The sequence below is a fragment of the Colobus angolensis genome, unplaced genomic scaffold (genome assembly GCF_000951035.1).
Source record: "Colobus angolensis palliatus isolate OR3802 unplaced genomic scaffold, Cang.pa_1.0 Scaffold17, whole genome shotgun sequence".
Taxonomy (NCBI): Eukaryota; Metazoa; Chordata; class Mammalia; order Primates; family Cercopithecidae; genus Colobus; species Colobus angolensis.
The window spans coordinates 10,405,636-10,415,176 of record NW_012114821.1 but is presented as its reverse complement, the minus strand read 5'-3'; the positions used below and the strand labels follow the sequence as shown (position 1 = coordinate 10,415,176).

Genomic DNA, 9,541 nt, shown 5'->3' with positions numbered 1-9,541 from the left:
AAAAAAAAAAAAGAAAAAAGAAAAAAGAAAATAAAGAAAAAAAAAGAAAGTGGGACCATCAGAAGTTGGCACTGCCTGGTGGTGTCAGTGGTGGTTTGTCAGACTTGGAGGGATGGCAAAGGGAGTCACAGATGATGAATATCACCAGGACCCCACCCAGCTTTCATCAGGGTGGGAGTCATACTGGTTTCTGGGTCCATTGGTCAAGTCATGCCCATGGTGGAGGTAGACACCATTGACTATGTGAGCCTGACACCACCTAGGCTCCAGTTGCATGCTCACCAAGCCTGTGGGTAAGCCTGTCTATGGGGAAATCATGGAGTGGTGAAATGGACCCAAGTATTTTTTTTCTCATGTGTGTCAGGTGGAACCAAAGATGTCCACATCTTCACCTCTGGGAACTGTGACTATACTGTGTTACATGGCAAAGGCAAATTAAGTTTGCAAATGGGGTTATCGTTTCTAATTGGCTGACTTTAAATTGGGGAGGTTATTCTGGATTATCTGGGTGGGGTCAAGGTAATCACAAGGGTCCTTAAAGGTGGAAGAGGAAAGCAGAAGAAGAATGAGATTGGAAGGATGTAAGCTGAGAAGGATTCAGCTCACTGTTACTGGCTTTGAAGATGGAGGAAGGGGCCACGAACCAGGGAGTGCAGGCAGTCTCTAGAAGCTGGAGGAGAAAAAATAAGGATCCTCCTTAGAGCCCCCAGAAGTAATTTTCCTGCCAACAGTGAGACCCATGCCAGGCTTCTGATCTGCTAAACTGTAAGATCATACACTGGTGGTGTTGTAAGCCACTAAATTTGTGGTTTTGTTACAGCAGCCGTTGGAAACTAATACACTAGAGCAGTGATTCCTCAGTGTAAATGAGTAAATTAACATTTTTATTTGTTTCAGCTTCAAGATATGTGGTTTAAACTCTCCATGGGATGATACAATCCTATTTCTGACTCTGGAAAGCTGACCAGACTTTGCCCCTTGCAATGAACTGAATGTGTCCCCCCAAAATTCAAATGTTGAAGTCCTGCCCTCAAATGTGATGTTATTAGGAGGTGGGGCCTCTGGGAGGTGCTTAGGTCATGAAGGTGAAGCCCTCTTGAATGGGATTATTACCCTTGGAAAAAGGACCCCAGAGAGAACTCTCACTTTTTTTTTTTTTTTTGGCCATGTGAGAATACAGGGAGAAGATGGCCGTCTATGAACCAGGAAGCCCTCACTAGACACCAAGTCTGCCAGCACCTCGAACTTGGATTCCTCAGTCTTCCCAACTGTGTGAAGTAAATGCTGTTTAAGCCACTCAGTCTATGGCACTTTTGTTATAGCATCCTGAATAGACTAACATATTAGGACTCTCCACTAAGAGACCATAAGAATTGTCATCATAATATTGGGAGCTTCTATGTGTTGAGTGCTTTACCAGTGTGTTGCCTAGAATTATTTCTATAACCCTATGAGTTAGGTGCGGTTATTCCCATTTTGTAAATGTGATAACTGTGGTTCAAGTTGAGCCACACAATCTCAGATGATGTGATGTGGATTTAAACCCTGGTCTGGGTTCTCCACTCATGTTCTTTCGAACACCCCCAGCTGCCTTACCGCCATGCTGTCTCTGAGAAGACTCCATCTCTCGGAGAACAATCTGCCTTGTTCATGGCATGATGCATGAAGAAAAGCAGCTGGGCAGGAGAGGGACAGAAAAATCTCCCATCTTCCTGCATAGCTGAGGCTTTCTCCATTCCTAGGGAGAAGGCACTGGAGTGAATCCCATGAACATTCTCAACTATTTGCAAAATGTTGCCAATATACTTCTGTGTATTGATATTTTGAAACTGTAATCCCCAATGAGGTGGTATATTGTATTTTAGCTGTTTTACAAATTGTATATGCTTCATTCTAGCTCGGTTTTCTATCTTTCTCAATGATTTCTTTATTTTCTTAAATATTTCTGATTAAAAGGGCCTCCGTAGTTAACCTAAGACAGGTGTATTTAACCTGAACCAGGTGTGGTTAACCTGAATGAAGAGGAGGCAACTGACAAATCGTCAGAGAAAGCTGATTAGGAAATAAACATCCTATATGGTAGAGGTTCTTCTTTGTCATACACACAACTCTTGATGAAATGAGAATACATACAATCAGCACCAGCACACCTGCTTGGTTTCACCTGCTGCCTTCAAGATCGTGATTGATCTGCAGAGCAGAATTGAGAGCAGATACCATTTGTCTATGGTCTGTCCCAGTGGAATCATATGACATGTCATATCTGACTATGACTGTCCAAATCCTCCCGACTCACTTTGCCAAAGAGGGAACTAGGTCTTCGGGGTTAGAGTGACTTACCTAAGGTCTTTCTATGGCAAGGTGGCAGGGCTAGAATTTAAACCCAGACTCTAGGTTCCAAGTGCACACCCTTTCTGCTATAGTATCGTAGCCTCTTGTTTCCCTTCAGTGCTTAGCTCAGTTCCCTGAATGTATTGAGTCAGCACTGTAAGTGCTTCCTGAATGAAGCTGAGGTTGTACACATGAGAATAGTGAATATGACTTTTTGTTTCCCAGCAGTTTTGCTGGGTGACTGCAGGAAGCGCTTGGCTTTCATCATCAGCCAACTGGGGATATCCACCCCTGGAAGTCATTTGATCACTTAAGCTCTCAACTCACTCAGGAGGTTGCCTGCAAGGGCCTTGCAGCTTTGATCCAAATTTTCCATCCAGACAGCCATGTAAACGGAGAGGCTCCCGATTCCACCCAACCCCCAAATTGCCGCTCTCTTTCTCAACGAAAAGAAAGAAGATGTGTCTTCCACTGCGGCTGGGCTACTTGAACAGATCAAGTGCTGGAATGCACTGATTGCTTTGAGGAGCAGGATCCTTTTTGGCTTCATCTTTTTGTTTTGCTGCTGGGCTTAAGGAGACTCAGCGTTTATTGCTTATTATAAGTCTCACCAGAAAATATTTCAATCTCATCATCTTCACCATTCAGGCTAAGGCCAATGCATGCAATTCAGTCCCAGAAACAGTAATCATGCACCATCGTATCCAAGCACTGTATTAGAAGTAGGGATGTGGAAGTCAGTGTGGGGCCATATTCTCTCAGGGAGGGCACAATATCTGGCCCAGCGGAGGAAGAGTTAACCCAAAGCAGAGCTGTCTGAGTTAAGCTGTGACTGAGTAGCCTGACATGAGCATGGAAGACACTTCCTTTTTTGAATTTGCACTGTGTGAAGCCTCGTATCAGCTGCCAGATGCTTTCATGACCTGAATCATCTTTGGCAGACCCTGTGACAGGAGCAATGTTCTTCCCGTTGAACAGACAAAGAAACCGAGGCCCAGAGAGAGGAGCCAGAGCATTGGAGTGGAAAGGTTCTGGGGGACCTGGGTTCAAACCTTAGCCACAAATCCTGAGGCTTTGGACACTTTTCTGAGCCTCTCTGAGCCTCTGTTGAGTCATTTGTAAGTGTAAGGAAGTGGTTGTGAGGTTCTACGGGTAGGTGCAGGTGTTAGAGGGGTTAGCTCGGCGCTGGACAGAGTCACTGCTCTCACAGCTCAGAAGATCCTGTGAGCGACAGAAGCTCAGGTGCCCCTCTCAGCTGAGCCTCATAGTTTTGAGACTACCAGTGGGTTATCCTATCTCCCCTGAGGAAATGCCTGAATGGATTCTGGAGGAATGTGTTTATTGGTTGTGTTCTTCATTATTGATCTCTCTGGAGGGGGATGTCTGCATCACCCCTCTCTGGCAGGTTTGGAATTGATGGATGAGAAGGGAGGGAAGAACAGCCTGGATGGTCTCCCTGTAGGAGCCTGGTCCAGAGTCTACTTGCTTGGGGGCAGCCACCCATGCAGTGGTGGTCCTGCAGCATCCTAAACTCCTGACCTGTCTTACTGCTCCCATTTCCCACCTGGGAGGAGGTGGCTGAAAAATCCACTTGCCTGAACTGTAGGACACTGTTTGGCCCTGGTTTTGTCCTGGGTGGTGAAGGGACTACCTGGGGAGACTTTTATTGATTTGGGATGATTCTTCTTTTTCTTCCTTTCTTGTCTTATTTTATTTCATTCAAGTGATGGGCTTTCTTCCCACTGCCTTTGAGACAACCCTCTGGAGAGTCTGACTTGGGTCTTCCTCACTAATGCACGTTGGTTCAGGACTGCTTTGATGGATAGAGGCAATTTTCCTTGGAAATTGGCTGCAATATTGGCAGTTTCAGGGACATACATTATATTCCTCTCAGAGAGAGATTTTCTGTGGGGTCTTGAGATGGAGTGATGCTGTTCAAGAGGGTTTGAGGAAAGTTGAAATCACCTGAAAGGAAAGGCATCTATTTCAATGTTTAGCATAGCTGCATCTCCTGGCGAATGGGTCCAGCCCTCTCTTGCAAAGTGGCTCCTTTAGAAGACGAGGGAATTTGTCCATGTCTTTTTAAAGGTAGATAAATTAAAAGGCGAGGAAGCAGAAGCACGTTCAAGTAGAACGGAGCTCCTGCCAGGTGCAAGAGGACTCAAAGGCCCCTGCATCCCAGAACTCTTGGTTTTCAGCTGAGATAAGAGAGACCCATTGATCAAAGGATGTGTCACATATGGTGGAAGGTGCTGGGCACTCGGGAAGAACAGGGCACAGTCACCATCCTTTTCCTACTAGAATTGACTGTTCCTCTAGAGACACACACATGCACAAAGAGCCCTCTTGATGTAATAGGACAAGTATTAATAATAACAGCTAAAATTTGTTCATAATCTGTAAAAGCATTAAGTACTTGACATTCGCCAAAGCTTTTCAAGGTAGGTATTATAATTATCATCTCCATTTTACAGACAAGGAAACTGAGGCATGGGGAAGTGAAATAACTTGTCTCAGGTCATCCCTAGTAAGTAGAGGAGCTGGGATTCAAATCCAGGCCCTCTAGTTCCCTCGCCCCTGCTCTGTGCTGCTGTGTTGCTCTCTTGCTGACCTCTGCAAATGCAGAGACATCTGAAAGCTTCCAGAGGTGCATTTGCTGGCTCGTAAATCCCAGCTCTCTGTTTGATCAGCCCAGCACCATTTCCCCCAACCTTACTTCTTCTTGGAAACTTTACTTCCTTCTGTGTGTCCTGTCTTGTTGTGGTCAAAGGGCAAGGTCTGGAGGCAGCAGGGTGTGGGGTAGGAGGGCAGAGACATTGGTCCAGAAGAAGCTGCAGGCTTCATCCCAGGAGGGTTTGTTCGGGAAATCGGGGCCTGCTCTGGACCAAGCTCTGTATTGGGTATAGGGATGTGCCGGTGAAGGGTCCCTGTTCTTTTGGATCCCTGCTCTCTTGGATCTTACCGTCTTGCTGAGGCACGAGGCAATAAGCAAACCAACACATGAAAACCCAGGTGGATGCTGTGCAGAGCATTAACACTGGATGCTGTGAGCAGGGATGATGAGTGTCTATTTTACGTTGGATGACCAGGTAAGGCCTCACAAAGAAGTGACACTGAAAATGAGATCTGGATAATAAAACAGAGCCAGCTCAGGGATCATGGGAAGGATGGGTGTTCCAGGGAGAGGAACCTGTGTGTGCCAAGGCCCAGGTAGGCGCAGGACGGGCAGGGCGTGTTTGAAGACAGAGGCTGTGTAGTTGGGATCATGGGGGTGGGGAGGGCAGTAGGAAAGGAAATAAAAGAGGAGGCTGAATAATCATGTAGGGCCCTGTAGATCATGAGGAGGAGTCAGAGTTTTATTCCAGGTGTGTTAGGAAACCATGGAGGCTGGAGGATGCAGTAGGGACATGATCTGCTGAGATGCTGCCATTCCATGGACACTAGCTCCTTGATCTTGGTTCTAGGCATTTAAGCAGGTACAAACCTCATGGCAAGATAGTGAGTACTGACAGTTAGAGCCCTCGTCAGGGATCAGAATGGCGATTCCATTCATTCTCTTGTTCTTTATCCAGCAAACAGTGTTGGGGCATTGATCATGTGCCAGGTACTTTGCTAGCTAGCACTGAGGATATGAAGCAGTCTGGGATAATACACCCTTAGCCTCCAGGAGTGCCCCTTCTGTGAGTGAGACAGGGAAACGATTGGTCCAGAACAGGCCAGCAGGGGTACGACAGTTTCCCCCATCGCTAAAAGACACAGGCAGGTTAAGCCCTCCAGCCTTTTGTGAAATGCACATGAGACACATTCAAAAATAAGAGTAATCTTCTAACGCCGAAGAAATCTTAATACAAACAATTAAAACACAATGTAATAAATATTAATGGAACAATTAAGTTTGTCTGCTCTGCCCAGGGAGACTCATAGGGAAGTGAAATGAGTAGAAGCTGGTTAGGGTGAGAAAAGCTTGGGGAAAGAAGAGAAGGTGCTCAGGATCCTCTTACTGGAGCACGGAAGCAGCGAGGAGAGGGAGCAGGTTATGCTTAGAAAAATCTTTGTCATTCCTTCATACGAATGTCACAAATGAACATTTTAGCCAAGACCCTTTTATGTGCAGGGATATGAGGAATGCCCAGAATGAATCAAATCCCTGGATGCTACAAACTTAGAAGACCTTGCTGAAGATCTGGTCTGATAAAGAAAGACACAAGATTAAAACCAAAACCAACTTTCTTCTAAATACCAACGTGTATTGGACTTCCCTCTAGTGGCTACATGCAAAATAACAAGCCTACAGGTCCCAAGCAGAATGTTGCATTGTTCTCTACTCTGTTTACTTAGCAATCAACATACTAACTGTGCTTCACTCCATGTACTTTCCATTCACACACCTGGCAAACACCATCTCTTCCATGATATTCTCCTATATCTCCTTTCAGAAGTAACTTCTGCCTTCTCAGTTGTCATTAGTCATCCAACCAGCTTTCACTTATCTGCTGAGGAACTGTTACGTGCAGGACCCGCAGATGTTATGTTTCAGTCCCTGCCTTACATTTGCGCTATCTGGGAGGACACATCTGTCTTCCCTGGGCACTCTATGAGCTTCTGGAAGGCACTGAGTCTGATATATTACCCTCTGTGTTTAATAGAGGAGGAATAACATTAATTCGAACCAAAGCAAAGGTGGCCACTAGTGCCTTCAAAAAGGATGTGAGTGTGGAACAAATTCACACACAATTGGAATAAGAAATCATTATGAGTTGATGCTTCTGCTAGCTAACATTTATTGAGTGCTTATAGGCCTGAGGGCTTAGCCTTTCTGTGCCTCAACTTATTCATCTGTCAAATGGAGATAATAGTTCTTAGTGGACAGAGAACTATGCAAGAGTTAGCTGAGTTACTGTGTATGCCGTCTCCGTGGTTAAGAGGAGCCTGTGTCTGAATCCTGCTCTGTCATTTCCTTGAAAGTGACTATGGCTTACGGGATTTTAATAACAAAAATACCTATTTTGTTGTGATGAGTAATGATGATAATGCCTGGCATATATGAATAGCCCAATAAGCATTAAATTACTATAATAGTACTTGCCATGAAAAAATAAATGTTAGATATTAATCTTACCATCTCATTTATTTTGCCCAACAAAACACTGAATTTCTGCTATGATTAGTTCCACCATGTGATGAAGAAACTCAAGCACAGACGGGTCAAGGGCTTGTCCAAGAGATAAGCCAATCTTTGAACCCAGTGCCTGAATACAGAATTGCCCTCCACACCCCTCTTTTCTGGCTGATATGACTGAAGAACATGAGTCATAATATTAGGACATATTGGTGAGTCCTTGGAGTGCAAGTAGGCAGACACAGTTAAGTCATGGGGTATGGACCGGAGAGAGGTGAATTGCTCAGATGAATAAAATAGTTATTTGATGTTGTTGCTGGTAGTAGAGGAGAGATAGAAGAAGAGAAGAGAGGGGGAAAGTAGGCAATGCAGCAAGAAGCTAGTATTTGGGGAGATAAATACTAAATAATTTATGCTTACATTCTAAAAAATTGAGATATAATTCACACACCAAAAAACTTACCCTCTTGAATTGTGCAAATGAATGCTTTTTAGTGTATTCACACAGTTGTGCGACTATCAGCTCTATCTAATTCCAGAACATTTTTATCTCTCTAAAATGAAACATTGTACCGTTAGCAAAACTCCCCATTCTCCCACCCCACCCTCCAGGCCCCATCAACCACGAATCTGCCTTCTGTCTTTACACATTTGCCTATTCTAGATGTTATGAATGGAATCATCCATATGTAGTCTTTTGTGTCTGTCATTTTTCACTTAGCATAATGTTTCCAAAATTCATCCATGTCGTAGCATGTATCAGTACTTCATTTTTTTTTAATGGCTCAGTAATATTTCCCTGTATGGAGAACCCACATTTTGTTTACCCATTCATCCAGTCTATGGGCATTTGGATTGTTTCTTCCTTTTTTGCTATTCAGGTAACACTACTATGAACATTCCTGTCCAAGTTTAGTGTGAACATATGTTTTCACTTCTCTTGTGTATACTTAGGAGTGGAATTGCTGGGTCATATGGCAACTCTATGTTTAATTTTTTGAGGAAGTGGCAAACCATTTTCTAAAGTGGCCACACCATTTTACATTATCACTAGCTATGCATGAAGGTTGTAATTTCTCCACATCCTGGCCGATGCTTGTTATTTTTAACTAAAAAATTGCAGCCATCTTAGTGTGTGTGAAGTAATACCTCATTGTGGTTTTGATTTGCATTTCTCTAATAACTAATAATAATTTTTTTGTGTATATCATCTATTTGCATATATTCTTTGTGGAAATATCTACCAAAATTTTTTACCCTTTGAAAATAGAATTATTTATCTTTTTATTGTTGACTTGTAAGAGTGTGTTTTTTTTTTTTTTTTTTGTTTTGAGACGGAGTCTCGCTCTGTCGCCCGGGCTGGAGTGCAGTGGCCTGACCTCAGCTCACTGCAAGCTCCGCCTCCCAGGTTCACGCCATTCTCCTGCCTCAGCCTCCCGGGTAGCTGGGACTACAGGCGCCGACCACCTCGCCCGGCTAGTTTTTTGTATTTTTTAGTAGAGACGGGGTTTCACCGTGTTAGCCAGGATGGTCTCGATCTCCTGACCTTGTGATCCGCCCGTCTCGGCCTCCCAAAGTGCTGGGATTACAGGCTTGAGCCACCGCGCCCGGCCAAGAGTGTTTTTTTAAATATATTCTGGATACAAGTCTCTTAGTAGATATATGATTTGCAAATATATTCTTCCATTCTGTGGGTTGTTGCTTTTCTTTCTTGATAGTGTCATTTGAAGTACAAAAGTTTCTAGTTTTGATGAAGTCCAATTTTTTCAAACTTGTGTTGCTTGTGATTTTGGTGTCATATCTAAGAAGTCATTGCCTAATCCAAGGTAATGAAGATGTATGTCTCTTTCTTTCTTCTATAGTTTTAGCTCTTACATGTTGGTCTCTCATCTATTTTGAGTTAGTTTTTATATACGTATAAGGTGAAGGTTCACATTCATTCTTTTGCATGCATGTGGATATCCAGTACCATTTGTTGAAAAGGCTTTTATTGGGAGGCCGAGATGGGCGGATCATGAGGTCAGGAGATCGAGACCATCCTGGCTAACCCGGTGAAACTCTGTCTCTACTAAAAAATACAAAAAACTAGCC

The 9,541-nt window shown here is 43.9% G+C and overlaps 1 long non-coding RNA gene across 1 annotated transcript in view; it reads left to right on the top strand.

Annotated features, from left to right (window-relative positions):
• Positions 1-1,895, top strand: part of LOC105509041 — a 33,263-nt gene extending 31,368 nt beyond the window's left edge. Inside the window, exons 2-3 of the long non-coding RNA XR_001001366.1 lie at positions 1,181-1,277; positions 1,588-1,895. This is a non-coding gene — a long non-coding RNA (uncharacterized LOC105509041). The remainder of the gene's footprint in view (positions 1-1,180; positions 1,278-1,587) is intronic.
• The last annotated feature ends 7,646 nt before the right edge of the window (positions 1,896-9,541 follow it).